Source organism: Perca fluviatilis, chromosome 21, assembly GCF_010015445.1.
Source record: "Perca fluviatilis chromosome 21, GENO_Pfluv_1.0, whole genome shotgun sequence".
Lineage (NCBI taxonomy): Eukaryota > Metazoa > Chordata > Actinopteri > Perciformes > Percidae > Perca > Perca fluviatilis.
In genome coordinates, this window is record NC_053132.1 from 33,332,812 (window position 1) to 33,351,185 (window position 18,374).

General features: G+C 40.5%; 1 protein-coding gene and 2 long non-coding RNA genes across 4 annotated transcripts in view; 2 read left to right on the forward strand and 1 right to left on the reverse strand.

Annotated features, from left to right (window-relative positions):
• The window catches only part of LOC120550790 (RNA binding protein fox-1 homolog 3-like), a 1,027,376-nt gene extending 1,020,488 nt beyond the window's left edge, over positions 1-6,888 (reverse strand). For both annotated transcript variants that reach the window (XM_039787629.1, XM_039787628.1), the window contains exon 1: positions 6,708-6,888. The gene's annotated coding sequence lies outside the window, so the exon portion shown is untranslated. The remainder of the gene's footprint in view (positions 1-6,707) is intronic.
• A 4,285-nt stretch (positions 6,889-11,173) lies between these two features.
• On the forward strand, positions 11,174-11,613 carry LOC120550792. The gene is made up of 3 exons (XR_005637790.1): positions 11,174-11,245; positions 11,358-11,429; positions 11,518-11,613. It is a non-coding gene; the product is annotated as an uncharacterized LOC120550792 (long non-coding RNA).
• Positions 11,614-12,360: 747 nt separating this feature from the next.
• Positions 12,361-14,104, forward strand: LOC120550791. The gene is made up of 5 exons (XR_005637789.1): positions 12,361-12,609; positions 12,764-13,046; positions 13,135-13,368; positions 13,648-13,752; positions 14,036-14,104. It is a non-coding gene; the product is annotated as an uncharacterized LOC120550791 (long non-coding RNA).
• The last annotated feature ends 4,270 nt before the right edge of the window (positions 14,105-18,374 follow it).

Consider the following 18,374-nt stretch of genomic DNA (forward strand, 5'->3'; position numbering starts at 1 on the left):
TCTCTGTTCAGTACCAAATGTCCCTGTTATAACCAATCTCTGTTCAGTACCAAATGTCCCTGTTATAACCAATCTCTGTTCAGTACCAAATGTCCCTGTTATAACCAGTCTCTGTTCAGAACCAAATGTCCCTGTTATAACCAGGCTATGTTCAGTACCAAATGTCCCTGTTATAACCAGTCTCTGTTCAGTACCAAATGTCCCTGTTAGAGTGAGGTGAAACACAAACGTTTCAGCATAATGTCTCTCCTCTGTTTTCATTACAGTCAGAGCATGTGAATGCAGCGCCCACTGTTCATCAATATAATGCACTGTAACTCCGAGGTAACTATGGTTACCCAGTGATGTCCAGTGGTCCCCAGTGAGAGCAACACGTTGTAAAGGTGTTGCTTTTGCGGTCCTCTCCTTTTCATACAACTGGTGTATTCTTCTTGTGATGGTGCGTCTTGAGGGAATCTCATACCTGCCGTCATTTGTTGCGATTCTCAGAATGTTTCTCAGACCGACGTCCTCCACAACACTAATGGGCCTGCAGTCTGTAGCTCTCCTCTTCACTATGGGCCTGCAGTCTGTAGCTCTCCTCTTCACTATGGGCCTGCAGTCTGTAGCTATCCACTTCACTATGGGCCTGCAGTCTGTAGCTATCCACTTCACTATGGGCCTGCAGTCTGTAGCTATCCACTTCACTATGGGCCTGCAGTCTGTAGCTATCCACTTCACTATGGGCCTGCAGTCTGTAGCTATCCTCTTCACTATGGGCCTGCAGTCTGTAGCTATCCTCTTCACTATGGTATTTGTTAGCTTCTCTTGCCTTTGTTAATCTATACTTCTCCCACACGCTGCATCTAGCGTAGTCTGCCGACGCCTCGCGCCACTGTTTGTTTCGTTGAATGATTTGCTGGTATCAACGGTGTGTATTTCATTTAGGTGATATTTCAGACTGGAAGTACTCTGGTGATAAGAAAATTCAACTTTGCAGTGGTTACAAATAACTTTGGTTCTGTCGACTGCGCCGTCTGGAAGAACTTTAAAATGAAAATGGCCATGTAAAAGTTCTGTACCCTTCTCCATGTTTGTAGGAAAAAATGAGAGAGAGAGAGAGAGAGAGAAGACATGCAGCAAATGGCCGCAGGTCGGACTCGAACCCTGAGCCGCTGCGTCGAGGACTGAGCCTCTGCATATGTGAATGATGTAATGTACAGTCTAAATGACATAATAAGGGCCCCTGGGTAGCTCACCTGGTAGATCAGACGCCCTAATGATGTACAGTACATCATTCACACTCTAAGTTTGCGTATTTTGCCAGAGCGAATTACAGAAGAAGCTGTTTCAAATACTTCCTGAGTCACTCCAAGTGAAGCATGATTGGACATTGTTTAGTGAAGAGTTGTAGACATGTAGACAGACAAATCTACAGTAATCTGTCTCTAAGCTGCCCGCTTAAAGTAAAGTGAAATCTAGTGGTGAAACACAAAATTGATTATGATCCATAATATCCATAATATTCATTTACAATACCGTACTTTGAGGAATATCAGCTTTTCTACAAACCCTTCTTTGTGTTGTCTAAACACAAGTAGCTGTAATGACTTCCTTAAATACAATTTTAAATTAGAAAAAGTATGATTTAAACCAGGCATTGTCTGATTATAAAACTTTTTGAGATTATGAGATTTGATACACACAAAAACCAATGTCTAGATGGCATTTTCATCTGAAAAGAAAGAGCTGAATTCCTTTAAAAAGTATGAGCCACAGTGAGCAGCATCACAGCCTTCCACAACTCTTCGATTTGTATAAATAAATAAAAGCCAAATCATTTTAAACAACAAAAATGTCAGACATGAATTAAAAATCGGGAATGCTATTAATGTGAGTAACATGACTAAAGGCTGCGCAAACAGACTTAATCAAAAGCCAGCAATTTTGCTCAAGGTTTATTACTCTGCATGGCTTTAGGCAACGCTGGAATTGTTCTCTTAATATTCTTTAAAAAAAACTTGCTCAAAAGAAGAAGAAAAAAATCGTACGCATTTATAGTACAACCCAAGTGGAATCATGATATAATTATCATTAAAGAAGGATTACTGTAAAACATCTAAGGCAGTGGTGTAGTCTAATGTATTGTAGTGGGTATACTGTAATGTATATTGGCCAGAATCTGCCTTTGGAGGAAGGGGGGTCAATATCATAGTGGGGGGGTCTAGGTGTCCTTCCCCAGGGAAGTTTTGAGCATCAATGACTTAATTTCCTGTATTCGGATACACTTTTATGCACCAATTTACGGGGGAAATACCTTTATTTGAAGAATGAGAAGCATGTGAAGAAGAAAAACACAGATGTATATCAATATATCAAAAATATAATGGAAAGTATGTTCTTGAGTGTCATTGGGCATTTTTAAGTGGGTAAATGGAAATGCTGGAGCTTTCTTAGAGGGTATACTGGGTATACCTGCGTATCACGTAGACTACACCGCTGATCTAAGGCCTCACTTGATGTCACTTTGTCAGTGACCTGTATGAACAGCAACTACTTGGAGTTAGATTCTGAAAAATCTAAGTAAATGTAAAGTATCTTGAAACTGATCGTAAATTCAACTTATGTGCTGTCGACTGACCTACAATGACCTAATATGAAATGTAAATGTGAATGAACAAAGTGGTACAATGATCTCCCTAAAATCACCACACGGAAGGCTGGAACTTTGCAGCCTTCTTTTCCTAAAAGAAAGGATTAGGATACTGCCCCCAATGTGAATTGTTTTACTTGATGTCAATGTAGAGGATGTCCTGGACACACTGGTGACCTGCAATTACTGTATGTGCGAGAACAAATTATTACCAAACAAGCTAAGACAAAGTGAATCAAATATGGAGCTTTAAAATAAAGGGTACTATGAGATTTTCTGCTGACCCTATGCATCTCAGAGTGCACTCCTGCACAAAAAGTGACTTTCAGTAAATCTCTATAATATACTGTGGGAACATGACTTGTGAAAATGAGCTGAACTCGTATGTTCAGCTGACAATTTACAGCCATATTTCCCAAGCTCCCTTTATCATTGGAACAGCTCGATTATCGAGCCATTCGGCGTTCTGCACTCTTCCACTGCAGCCGCTTAGTTTCAACATTTGAGGTAATGGCACTGCCAATCGCTAAAAATACAGACAAAGATGATGTCCCATTTAGAAGATTATCACAAATGGAATGGAAGTGTGGTCTTTGTGATATGCTGATGTCACTGTTGGTATCTGTGTTTTAACCCAATCACATCTCTAATATCAAAATAGAATAAGATTTGTGTTAACTGTTCAAATGAAGTGCTGGATGCCGTGTGCCAGAGTCCATTATGTCCACATGGATTTAAAAGAACAAAACAACATGAATGCAGTCCTTTTTTTTTTTACATCTTCCAAATAATTTTTTCCCTTAACAAGAGCCCAAGTCCTACTGAAAGCGCTGGCAAAGTGAACGGTGCCAGAGAATACAGAGAATTAAACTGCTGAGGAAAATATTTTGGAAGAGAGAGTGTTTGCTGTGATTTGCAGAACACCTGTTTCTGAACAACTCCGGCCACGCGCTACAAAACCTCTCTGAATGCGTATTAACGGTTCACGGCTCCGTTAAAGCCCTTGTTCACATGCAAATCCCGCTCTCGCTCCCTTCTGAAAGCCTCCGCCGCAACGTTGTCTTTACAAACACACACGACAACACACACATTTTCTCCCAGACTTGTCACTGTGTTCAACACCAATGTCTCTCTCTCACTGTCTCCCATCTTTTTCTCTATCCATCTCTCATTCTTGTGTAGCGGAGGGATTAGACCTCAGGACAAAAAGACTTATCTGTGCTGTCAGTACAACACTCAGACAATACCAACACACACACACTCTCACACGACAGTAGTAAATTCACTTTTAAACCTACAACGACGCTCTCTAAAAACATCTTGTAGGTGCAACACGCTACAGTAGTGATACAATTCATCACAGGCTATGATAACAACACTGCTTAAAGAGATTAGGCGGTGTGTGAAATACTGTATTAATTCTACCGAAAAGACGCAGTGGAACCTCAAAATGGTGTTTTGTATGCATGAGGGGAGCTGGTTTCAAAGGAGAAACTTTTTGAATGGTGTCTGACAATCAGGAAAGTGAGTGTGTGTGTATGTGTGTGTGTGTGTGTGTGTGTGTGTGTGTGTGTGTGTGTGTGCGTATGTATGTGTGATAAATTACAGAAGCAGTTATAGGGTATAAGTGTTATAAGTGTAATGTTCTCTAATGAATATGGATGTATATGAGAGAAAGAAAGACGTTAATGGAATATGTCATTCAGAATGAATTGTTATTGTAGAAATTATTGGGTGATGATGATGATGAAACAGTCAGCAATTAGACTGTGGAGGTTTAGTCTCCATAACTTTTCATTCTGAGCGGACAGCCACATTTTTCCTTTAGGATCAAACTCTGTTAGTTTTTTTTGTTGTTTTTTTTGCTCTTCTGTTCTTGACATAATCTGTAAATTGTGGAAATGTTGTAAATGTTAGAAAATGTCAGCCACACATGTTCGCATATCAACATACAAGCCCTTAAAGCCTGTGTATCTCCCTGTGTAAAATAAGAGTCCATGGGGGATCTATATGCAAATGTTTCCACCCTACACGCTAAGATCACTACAGAACCTTACAACTGCACATACACAGCATGAACACACACTGCCTGGACATTGTCTTTTGTAAAAAGAATAAAAAAGAATAAAGCCAACTTTCTCCCAGCTCTGCCTCCACACTGCAGCAGCAGCAGCAGCAGCAGCAGCAGCAGCAGCAGTGTTTCCTGATGTGTTGCTGCTTGCTGCTGTTGCTCCATGCTGAGAAGCCCCTTTGATGTAGACACACCCTGCCCAAGTGTCACCCACTAAATCCTTATTGTGAGAGTAAATCCCGAAAAAAGCCACAGATATCCTACCCTTGACACTTCCCTTCAGAGCCTGGCGGCCTCCAACATACATTCCTTGATCCTCCAGGAAGACATATTCTCACACACACACACACACACACACACACACACACACACACACACACACACACACACACACACACACACACACACACACACATGTGCAGATACTCATGGAAGTCATTGGTGCATTTGCCTCATACTTGCTCTGTATTTGATATACAGATTTGACAAACGTTCACACTGCTTGCAACTGGAAACACATTTTTAAAAGGAATGTGCTTTTATTTTATGTGAAGTGACATTCTCACACAGGAGAAAGTGGTTTACACATTAAAAATGTATACATTATAATGACAGAAAAGCTCAAACAAATGAATTGATATTAATTATATAATTATTATTATTATAATTATATAATCCGGGCAACTGCGATTGTTATGAAAAGATAACAATCACTGGTTGTAAATGTGACAAGAGATCCCACGTTGGTACATGGCGTTCTAAAACAATTTTCACAATGCTGCGGTGGCATTTAAGTGCGCCTGATTTTGACTTTGTGGCGTCTGACGAAGGGAAACAGAGCTGACAAAGCCACAGAGAAGCCACAGAAAGAAAGTGGCTTTCCAGAAATAATTACTTTGAGTGAGGAAGGGGGAAAAAAGAAGGCATGGCAGCAGTTATCATAATCCCTCTTTTTAAGAGGTTATCATAATCCCTCTTTTTAGTTCTCTCCTCGCCACCCCCCTTACCTCTTTTCTCTGCTGTCCTCAGCATCAACACTGCACTTTACAATGCACCTCTGATATATTCTCCAGTCCTCCCTTCTAACACTATTTGAGAGAAGTGGAAACACTAAAATGAACTAATCTTATCTTACTATGGAGAGAGTAGCTGATTTCAGCCTTTCTTCATCTTTTTGTGGTTGTGAATGGGGGGGGGAGTGCTGGGAAATATCACTCAAGAAGCGTGGCATTGTTTTTAGTTCAGAATATAAATCAGACTTGCATGTGGAAAAAAAAATTACAAATAAAATATTACTAAGGGAAAAGTAAGGCGAAGAGCAGATGGACAAAAAAGTAAAACACACCACACTGCGGTGTGTCTGTTCATCTGCAGCTCATTTAGTGTGAAAAGTCTACATACATCTGGTGAAAAAACCTTATGCATGCCAGCAATCCACATAGTATGATGTATGTAATGTAGTTCCAATCAAAATTCAATACGTTTCCCACACAAAATTAAGAATTGCCTTTGGGAAAGTGTAACCACAACCAGAAACACTCAAGTTGCAACAACAAAAACACACACACACACACACACATACACACGATACATTAAAGAGAAATACAATGATAAAGACATTTGCATTACAAGCGTATTACAATCGGTGTTCAGGCGCAGATTTTGTAAGCGCTCATGCACTCATTTCTTTTGTATTTCTATGTATGAGTCAGTTCCATACCCACCTTTAGATGTCTACACTTTTATACATCTATGAATGCGTGTACACACATACACACGGCACTCTCTGCAGCTTCACACTGAGGAATACAATGTGACTCCAGCCAACAATTTGAAAGTGATCATGTGCATCTCCCATGCATTTCTACTGTATTCCTGCTGTAAACTCTGTACAGCGTCCACCTGTCTACTGTATATCACACAACCCAGTTCAGATAGTTAGGAAACAGCTCCCACAATAGTGAGTGAATGGAGAAAAGCATGTATATACAGTACAGTACTCACGGTGGTGAGGAGTGTTGCTTTCTTTCAGTCTGCTCAGTCCTGCCTCTGGATGTCTCTCTCTCTCCCTTTCTATCTGGTTATCTGTCTCTCTCTCTCTTCGTTTTTACTGCTATCGCTGCTCTGGATGCACACACACACTCTTCACCGCTAACACACACTCTACTCTGTTATACCGCTCTGCCGAACGAACTGCTCTGAGCAAGAGATTGAGATGGAGAGAGAGAGAGAGAGAGAGAGAGAGAGAGAGAGAGTGAGTGAAAAAGAGAGATAGAGGAGGAGCACAGAGCATTAGAGAGAGAAGGAAACCAAGCTATATGCGTGTGTGTGTGTGTGTGTGTGTGTGTGTGTGTGTGTGTGTGTGTGTGTGTGTGTGTCTCATTGTTTTACAGTATGGTAGAGCTGGTTTATGGTGCAAGCCAGCGAGTGAGCAAAAACACACATAAACACTGCACTCTACATGTATATACATGCCATAGTGTAAATTGGTGTGGATGCATCCATAAATGCCTATACAAACACTAAGCGGAGTATGTGTGGTAAAGAGAGAAGAAGAGAGTCACACACACTTATGTCACTGAACACATCACAAAGCAAGCAGGGGCTTATGATCGAAATAAAGAGAAAGATGAGGAACAGGACAGAGAGATAAGGCAAAGACCTCTGCTGCCAGTGTGTGTGTGTGTGTGTGTGTGTGTGTGTGTGTGTGTGTGTGTGTGTCTGTCTTTTAGTGAGACTTAACTCCGCACACCATGACAGGTACTGAAATTCTGAGAAAACAAGCCTTCCTGCCTCACTTCTCTGATCTCCATCACCTCATCCTGACACATTCTATCCTTCCACATCTTTGCATACCAAAATATATACCTTATATAAGGCTTTAATTTGAACATGTAAAAATTATACCATAAAGGCTAAAAGTCCAAAAAAGAAAAAAAAAACAATATTAACTTAACATGTCTGAAAAGGAATAGGAAAAAGCGCAGTACTTATTTAATCCTACCCCTTCTCCTCTACTCATTAATAAATCATAATTGCTTCATATTTATATATCTTATCATAACACATTCTTTGCAATTTGCTACATATACAGTATGTATATGTATGTACCCACACACCAAAAAAAGAAAACATTAAAAATATTTACAATGGGACCATTGAAAATAAATAATGTAAATAAACAAATAATCTGTGAGAACACCTGGTCAAAGCCCTTCCTCTTCCCTGTACCTGTGAAAAACATTTTGTACCGCTTTTTGAGCTGGGTTTTTTTTTGCTTTTTGAGCACATATAGAAATACAAACTTGTTAATGTTGTACGGACACAAAGATGTTTAAGGTAGAATTCCCCACTGAAATTATACCCCCCCCCCCATCTCTATTACAAAATCATTTTTTTAATATTGCCAGGGAGTAGGTTGCTTATTTCTTTATGCAATATTTGTGCTGTTCAAAAATGAACCAGATCAGTGATTTTTAATGTTTTTGAATAAAATAGTGAATTTCTGTGGTCTAACTGGTGGTCTCTTTTTTTGCAATAAAGATAGTGATGATAGTGTACATTTATAAGTATTGCCCCAAACCTCTGCACAGTAATTTAAATATGGTCATACCAGTGACAGTAAAGAAGGAGTAATTTTTGGTCCTGAACGTTTTTTGCCTTTTGACTCTTGTACTGAAATGCTTCTTGAAAGTTTATTGTGTATATGTTAAAGGTCCCATGACATGGTGCTCTTTGGATGCTTTTATATAGGCCTTAGTGGTCCCCTAATACTGTATCTGAAGTCTCTTTTATATAGACCTTAGTGGTCCCCTAATACTGTATCTGAAGTCTCTTTTATATAGGCCCTAATACTGTATCTGAAGTCTCTTTTATATAGGCCTTAGTGGTCCCCTAATACTGTATCTGAAGCCTTGGTGCAGAATTACAGCCACTAGATCCAGTCCCACAATGAGCTTTCCTTAGGATGTACCATTTCTGTGTCTGTAGCTATTGAGGAGGAGGAGGGGAGCAAAGTGGAGGGTGGGGGTGTGGCCTTGACCAACTGCCACTTTGCTCGTTTGAAAGCCATGATGTCTCTCTCTCTCATGGGTGGGCCAAATTCTCTGGGCGGGCAAAGCAGAGAAAGGGGAGGTAACCTTGCTCCTTATGACCTCATAAGGAGAAGTCAATTCCACGCCCATCTGAGCTTTCATTTTCTCAAAGGCAGAGCAGGATACCCAGGGCTCGGTTTACACCTATCACCATTTCTAGCCACTGGGGGGCCATAGGCAGGCTGGGGGAACGCATATTAATGTTAAAAAACCTCATAAAGTGACATTTTCATGCCATGGGACCTTTAATGTAGAGTTTTCTCCAGTTTTTTTTCCTGTCATTTTATCAGTGTTACAGTCCTGTGTCTTTGAGTCAGGTCATTTACAGCTTCTGCTGTTTCCCAGCACATTAATTGAAGGTAAAATTAGCAATTACACTACTACACTAATGCAGCTACACTGGTCCAATTTAGAGATGATTGGCTGCACTGCTTTATAAGGAAAATTAGGCAATGATGAGGTGGCTATTGCACCAAGAATTAGCTGAAATATGGTGTGTGTGTGTGTGTGTGTGTGTGTGTGTGTGTGTGTGTGTTCACCTGTGACATTCACACTGTGCTGGCTTTTAAAATGATCATTGTTAATTTTTCTAAGATAATACATAACATTGAACTGCTCAACTCTCACCTCACTTTGTGAACAGCCTGATCCAGCCCCTTGGTTGCCCATGCACTGCCCAGATTTGTCGAGGGATTCATACATCTGGAGCTGCCATCATCAACAAACGACAGAAACAACCGAGCCAATCATCACCTTTACAGGAAGGGCAATGACTGGTGTCAGCATCAAGGTGTGTCACACACATAAGAACTCATATGAAAAAAAATTACAGATGACCATTATTTTATGATTACATCATATTCATGTGATTTTTCTGTAAGGGTTGGTTGTGTAAAAATTGAGGTAAAAATATCCAAAAAATGAGCTACACGCATCAAAAGAATGAGAAGAAATAAGGGCGATTATGTCATTAAAAAAATGTCAAGTTATAGTGCTGCAGAGATATCAACCTGAATTAGCATGCTAAATTACTAGCCACGGCCTGACAGGTGTCATAATACCAGTTTCGGCCATGGGAGGCGGTACGCGGACAACATAACCACCAGCCAAACTGCAATACACGAATAACTCGCACGGCTTGTGGGCGTACTTGAACCTGATGTCAATCGTGTGGAAAGTACAGCACTCTACTACATTTCAGTTCAGGGAAGAGAGCGGAAGAATGGCTGAAGCCCTTGGCAAGAGACCCCTACCACCACCACAACCACCCGCTGCAGGGAAAAAAACGCGCTCGGAATCACAAATAAAATCAGATAAGAAAAGGAGCCGAACCGAGTAAATATTGGCACTGCTTTCCATCGCTGGAGACAACTGATGGACATGAAAGAAATGAGGTTCGACTCTGAACTTGCAACATTTCTTTTGGATTGGTAAGTAAGATGCTGTTAGTATTTCGCTAGAAGTTTGTTTTATATGTTTGTGTAGTTTTTTCGGGAAGTTATAACATAGAAATCTATCGAAGGCTGTTCGATAAACGTGCTAATGTTAGCGATGGCTAACCGTAGCTGTTAGCGTTTGATAGTTAGCTCTACCCACAGATCCGATCCGGTTTTCACCTGTTATCTACCAGAGCCCGTCTCTACCAAGCTGATGCTAAAATGTAACATTACCTAAGAAGTGTGAAATGTCTTCGATGATAATGAACCCCAAATGGACGCACGAAACGTAACGGAAAACATTGCAAGGTGTAATGAGACTTGAGACAATGTTTTTGGTGACTAATGATAACTTAGCTAAAAGAGGTATTGCTAATGAAAATCAAATTTGATATATGCTGCTAAATTAGCATCAGGCGGGCAGCATACGTAACACTCTAAATAGATGTTGGCCCTAGTTTCACTTGTATATGTGCAGCTAAGAATACTTCATAATTTTTAACTAAATTACAACTACAACAGTGTTGACGATGTTATGTAAAGTGATGGTGAAGTTATGCATTGGCGATCGACTGGCCAGCTGATTTTGGGATCTGAGACTAGTTCCGGCATTAGGCATAACATTTGTACCTGCAGTGTTGAACTGTGTAATTTTTTTTTTAGGTATGAAGGACCACTGTCATCCACTCCCATGAAAAAACGGCCAGTACTGACAGATCTCACTCTAACGAGCATCGGGTCAAGTGATTCTGATAAGTGAGTGTGCCTGGCTTGTTTCAGGTCCTACTTTGCCCATGTTTCCTCACAGGCATGTTTTACTGTGAACTACATGTCATTATCATGACTAATTGAAAAGTTCACATTTCTGCCACAGACTGTAATGTCACATTACCTTTTTATTCTTAGGTCCACTCATTTTTTTGTGTTCAACATGTTACAGAGACAAGCATACCTCAGAAAAGGCCAGCAAGGGCTCGGCAGGTGTGGAAGAATTGGCCAGGCTTGAGTGCAGGTAGGTCATAATGTGCACTGTGATTGCAGGTTCTTCTAAGAGCTTTTCAGTGTTACTTCTTTCTGATTTTGTGTTAATTTAATATTCTATGTTATATAATGCTGTTTCTAAGCCTTGGTGAAATGATCATTGGTGCAGAGGAACATCTGGATGAACAAGCCATCAATGACTTGAGGAATAGCACGTGAGTATTTTGATCAGCGGAGTTGATGTTGTCACTGAAGAATGTTATCTCAGTGTATATTATGTTATTGACTGTTTTGTCTCATCAGGATTGACTGGGCAGTTAACCCTCCACCTGTAAAGGCATCAGATACTGATGATGAGGAGCTTGACAGCTCTGATGAAGAGTACATCCCTCCACTTTCTCTTCGTTAAGTTTCCTAATGTCTCTTGTACTGCAACTTAATACTACCATCAAGTCACAAATGTATAGCTCCACAATTCTTGGCTCACCATCTCAGCTACACTCTGGTATTCTGTTCACCTTATTCTGACACAAGCATTTTATTTTTTTTACCTTCCGTGTATTTGTATAAACTTCCGTTATGACACTTGCCTTCATACACATCCATTCTATTTTCATGAAATGTGATGGCAAAACTCCTCACACTAACCATCGAAACACAGGTTTTACTGCTGAAAACAGCCTGGTTGTTCGGGTGACCTACTCTACAAGCCTGTTTGATTATGGAGGCACAACTTTATAAAAAGACAACTTAAATCAGACAGTTGAAACGACAACCATCACTAATTCATTCCAGTGCATTGTCCAATTGGATGTTCCGAGACAAAGTGTCATGTCAGCCCCCATGTTTGCATGCGGAATAAGGTGAATAGGTGAAATTTTTCATGCGTCAGCTATGATGTTGATACAAGGACTCACATGCCAGTTCTTCTCTCCACAACTTTGCGAGACAGAGTAGCTGCTTCAGACACTGCCTTGCAATGAAAATGTTTGTTCACATGTTTTTGGTAACATATCTATGTTTGTACTGTTTGACTGAAACAGGTTGGGTGGAGCTTTACCAAATGTTCAAAACTTTGATGCGCTGCCAGTAATTGGTTTGGAAGAGACTGTACGCGACCTCACTGCAGATTTTGAGTCTGAACCATCTACAGATCCTGACAGCTCCACTGCCGCACCAGCTGATTCAAATGTGCCAACTGTACAGAAGGCGGAGGACATTGTTGGTGCCAAGGCATCGATTGTGTATGATGACTGCTTGAAGTACCTTGCGGCCTTTGTTATACTACCGGTGAAACGGTGCACAGCAATAAATGTGACCGGTGCAACATGCCAACACCATCCACCATTCCTGGTGAACATCAAAGGGAAAGGCACTGCAAGCATGTTAGAATGGGTATGTGACACTTTTGTTATGACAATAACTATGTGAATGTACACTTCAAATGGACACAAACATGTACCTTTACCTGTAAATGTTTTTATGAAAAAGTTAACTGGTACACAAACTACTATAGCTGTTATATAAGTCTATTTGTTCTTATCATTAGAGCTGTGCTGATGGACACATTGTGTGGCGATGGGTTTCACAGCCCTTGATGAAGTACGGACTCCAGGCTGGAGACTTTATGCTGAGCACCAACATCCTACTATCAGGAAACAACTACGCTAAAATTGCACTGCTATTTAGATTTATGAACATGGGCATTTTTGCCCCAAACACCTTTTTCTCCATCCAAGACACATACTGTGTTGACTCCATCAAAACGTACTGGATGGAAAAAAGGGCAGATGTGATTGCAAGACTTTAGGACAAAGATGTTGTTGTCCTTGGTTAGTGATACACATACAGTTTATCTTTCTAAAAATTATGATGCAGTATTTGTACACAAACACAAACTCTCTTGTCCTACACATCTAGCTGATGGCAGAAACGACACTCCGGGTCACTGTGCGCAGTACTGTAGTTACACTACAATGGAAAACGACACATTGGAGATCATCAGTGTAGTCACAGTAGACAAAAGACAAACCGACAGACGGTCTGCCATGATGGAGAAGGAGGCCTTCATCTTGACTATGGATCAACTAGTCACTGAAGTTAAATTGGTCGAAATCTGCACAGATGTCCACTCACAGATTGGTGCCCTGATGGGTGAGTTCATATCCACATGTCCTAGATGTTACTTGACATGTAGTCAACATTTGACTTATTTACATCTCTGCATGTACATGTTTTGTAGATCCTGTTAAGGGGAGGTACAAGGACCATAGGATTCATCACAGTTTAGATATGTGGCATGGTGCCAAGAATTTGGCAAAGAAGATTGCGGCTGTGAGTGTCCATAGTAGCAGTTTAATTGCACCCCTGCGCATTATAATGTTGTCATTGTTGTGCATTGCTATTAATAACGGTTTTAATCCTTATACCCAGGCAGCCCAGGTAAAAGAACTGTCTGTCTTACTCCTTTGGCTGAAAGATATCGTAAATCACTTCTGGTGGTGCTGCAAAACAGCCGACTCCTATGAAGAGTTCCTGGTAAGTTTTGTGTCATTTCTCCCTTTTAATTTCCCAAATCTTATTGTAAATTAACCTTATAAATAATCCATCGGACTTGTGAACTGCCCGCTGATACAGTGGGTCCCATTTAGAAGTGGCCACTTCATTCACGCTTTCCGTGATTTACGCAGCTGTCTGAAATGTATTACAACTAATAACGTACAACGTATTACAACTTATAACGTATTACAACTTATAACGTATTACAATGTATAACGTACAACTTACAACATATTATTTGTGGTTGTTTGGGTCATTGCAGCTTCACTTGGGAAAAATAAATAAAAGATGCGTGAGGTCCCGTGAGAATCACGCGTGAAACCGGACAATTCCAAGTGGTACCCACTGTAATTGTTGTTTCTTTTTATGTTGTGTATTACAATTGTAGACACTGTGGGCAGGGCTTTTACATCATGTCTGCAACGAGCATGAGTGGGCTATGGGCAGCTGTAAACATGTGCAGCTGGCAGACTCGGAGAAACAATGGATTCAAAGAGACTCTAAAGCACACAAGGCTCTTGTGGAGATAATCCTCAAGAAACAATGGTTGAAGGATGTGCACAAATACCTGCGCTTTAGGTATGTGTGAGAATTGGGGTGAAAGTGTTCATTTGACCAACAACTGCTCAGTTCTGCTTAGCTGTCGTAATTTGTTCTGTTTTAATTTCATTACAGATCAACGGCAGACCTTGAATCCTTTCAAAATCATATATTAATGTATGCCAGCAAGCGCTTTGCCTTCAGTCCACCGGTGTACGAAGCCCGAGTCCTCCTGACAGCCCTGGACTACAACTGCCATCGGGACCGACCAACTCAGAAGAGGGCAGATGGTACAGAGATGTAAGTATCACGAGAACTACTGAAATGTTTCTTGGTACTTGTCTCCATGTTTTTCTTTAACAACAATATTACCACCCTATTTTCAGGTACAGACGAGTGTACAAGAAGAATGCTAAACAGTACAGTGTCTATGCGCGCAAGACTCCCAAAAGCTACAGCTACATTGGGGAACTACAGACGCTGGTGGTGAGATGTAGGCTGGAGAGTGGCTCTGGAATGCCCAGGACAAGAGCCCTAAGGCCAGATGACCCACGAAGGCTTGGTTTACTTCCACCTGTACCACCCCTACCAACGGCAGAGCTTGTACAAAGACAAGTCAGGAGAGGACTAGGTATGCAAAAATTAGCTCCTGTTTAGGGTTTGGGTGTGTACAAGCAAACATACCACTGGTTAATGGCTGTAGTTGAATGAATGTCCTTCTCTTTCAGATAGCAATGTTAAAACTGGCATAACATATGTACCTCAGTGACATGTGTAGTAAATGAATGCAAAATAATAGGATCTGGTGGATCCTGACACTGAGTATGACCTGATTTTGGTTTGAGGAAGAAAAGTAGTGTCAGGTTTTCCTGTTTGACCAATCAATCAAGCATAATTACAAGTAAATGTTTTGTATGTTTTAGGACCTGATTTACAGTCGAGTTCTCCCCAGTGAAGCCAGAATTGCAGCATCCAGTGTACGCATAGGTGAGTGAAATGCACTCTGTCAGGTTGCTTCATTTTTGTCTGACATGTAAAATGTATTTCAATCATATTGTCATTGCCTTTTGCAACTTCTTACAACTGTTAATTTCCACTTGTCGCAGTACAAGCCTCCGGCAGAGAGAAGGATTGGGACCAATGGCACACCCACCAACATTCACACTGTCCATGCAAATATGAGTAAATTTGAATTTGTACTTCACCATCTTACTTTGTCTAGGATTTAATTTGAATTCCTGTAATGTTTTTTACAGGGTGACTAAAATTTGTGATAGTTTGCAAGTTTTGTAAATAAAACATCGGCACCAACCTATTATCACTACCATTTCATGCTTTACCACAGTTCTTTCAGTCTATAACACAGACTGAAACCCTGCAACATTATGTTTCTCCTGATCGTTATTAGAGAGTAATTTGTTCCAGACTTGCAAGAATTATTCCACTGCTTTCTTTCTTGTACACAAATGGTAAGAGCTGGCCTCAGGGTTTGATTGTCAACGACAGACAGAAAGGTTTATTATTGTACTTGTTACAGTTGTACTAACGTGGTAAAAAGAACATTTTACACACTGAATTTAGTCCGTCTTTCCAGTTTTAACAAATTGGTTAACTCAAAGCAAAGTAATGTAACAACACAATTTACTGTAAACCTTATGAAAGTGAAATAAAAATAGTTAAATAGTTATGTAAACTAAAAGTTAAGAACAAAAAGGTAAACTAAAAGCCAGGAAGAAAACCTGTGTATTGGCCCTGAGGATCCGGAAATGTGTCCCTGATTTTACAGACACAACAACTCGGGATTACCAGTCTGTTCCCAGCTCCCAGGGACCCATGCTGCCAGTAAATGTAATGTCTATAGGCGGCATAATGAAACTCTCGGCTCTCTGACCCTGGTTCTCTGGCACGGCCAAGCGCTGTAACGTCTTCCCTATACTGGCGGTGAATACGCAGGAAGCCTCCATCCAGGCAGTAATCCCTAAAGAGTGGTAGGTTGCTAATGCAGTTGTTTGGTGTCTGGCGGTAGCTTTTTCTCTCCCTGTTGGTGGGCATGTCCCTGCAGTTCTGACAGGTGCACCATGGCACCCCTGGCAGACCAGCTGATGGAGGGGGGGCATTATTCTGGCGTAATGCCAGGACGTCAAACACCAAGCCTGGTTGCCACTGTAGAATATCATTTGTGAAGGACCTCAGTTCCTCAAAGCTCAAATCTTCCAGGAGGTTCTGCAAGGCCATAAGGTGTAGGTTAATTATGTGCAAATCATCACTGCATAATGTGGAACATTTACTACTCATAACATTCAATGTTTATCTCCTCAAATAAGCTAACTGTCCAGGATGTCATGTGTGGCCAGTGAAATCCACTTGAAATACTACAAACTGGGTGGACATAAATAACGTTTAGTTTCAGAGACACCGTGTCCAAGTAGCCTAACCTGAGTTGCGGACATTCTCTCACGGCGACGCTCCTCCACTCTTCTGTCCTCTTCAGCCCTGGCTGCTACTGCCCTATTTGCTCGTGTGCCCGTGCCCGTGCATCTGCCTCTGCCTCTGCCTCTGCCTCTTTGTACAGAATCACCCCTTTTCTTGCTGGTCAGACTGCTCTGACTAGGCTGTGTCTGGCTGGACACTGGGGTGTCTTAAACTTTATTTAATGATATAAGTAAAAATATAATAAATATGTAGTATTTTAATATAGTACAAATATATAGCACAATACTCTCTATAGCTCTTTTTTTCTTGCCAACTACGTGACCTATATTATGTTTATTAAATGGCTTTCCTGAGGTAAATCTGACATAATTGTTCTCCAGCTATGTTATTGACCTCTTCACGCTGATAAAAAACACTGATTGATCGATATTATGTATGAGGAATACATTTTGGTAAGTTGTAGCCTACTGTATCTGTTACACCACTCAGACAGCGGCCGTGCTAGTAGTGTATAAAAGTTCAGTTTTATTTCTTCACAGCAAAATTTATCACAAAACAGCAAGTTCAAGAGTATCACCGCGCGCACACACACACACCGTGTTCCCTTCTTCGGGCCTCGACTACAACCTGAACATGTGTCTTCTTCTATGGTTTCTTGCTGTGTCTTGTAACAACAAATCACTACTCATGTAGCCACCTACTGGCGAGGTGAAGAAATGCATAACGTATAATCAAACTACAGGTCTCAAGGCATTACTAACAAGAACACAGATTAAATTATGTATTATGTATAAACAAACAAAAATACTTTCAAAAGGAGTATTTCCAGGTGCTACATTCCTCCCCTGCAAAATTAATGTTGTCCTTAACATTAGCACAATTTTCTTGTACCGCATGAACTATGAAAAATCAACGTTTTACTCACAATGGCAATATCTTTCTTTTGAAAGTAAAAAACAAGTACATAGTTTAAGTGCATTTTACAGGTTTCACCCTTATATCACTATTGCATACCCTGTGATATAATCACATTCTACTCTTAAATGACACTATTAAGTGTTTTAAACAGTTTAGTTTATCTCTGAGCAGTTGCAACAATAGTGTAATTATGTGCGTTTTTGTCTATGCAAAACTATTTCTGTTCATTCATTATCTTCTCCAGAGACTTCTTATTTTTATAGTCTGAAAACAACCATTTTATTGTTTCAATGCCAAAGCTTAATAACCAACTATCTGGACTCTCATGTCACACATAAAGCAATACTTAGCTTTTGAAATATTAACCACTTTATGTCACCATTAGAAATTTGGTCTTAACTCAGTAAAGCATTAACAATCAAGGATCACAGTCATTAACCGAACACAGCCGTGTTTTTCTTTTTCCTTTTTCTTCCAACTTCACTAATCTCAGTCCCTTCTTTCAGATGACAACCTTAATGGACAGTTAGTACTCTGTTCACAAACAATTCTACTGTGTCCACATTTCCTTTTTTTTTTCAATTTTTTGTTTTTTTTATATAACAGTCCATGTCCAACCTACAGGCTGTCCTTCAGTAGTATCCCATGGAAACAAGTGGAGGATAACCCAGCTGTGGTCCAAACATCTGTGGAGGTGGCCAAGACATACA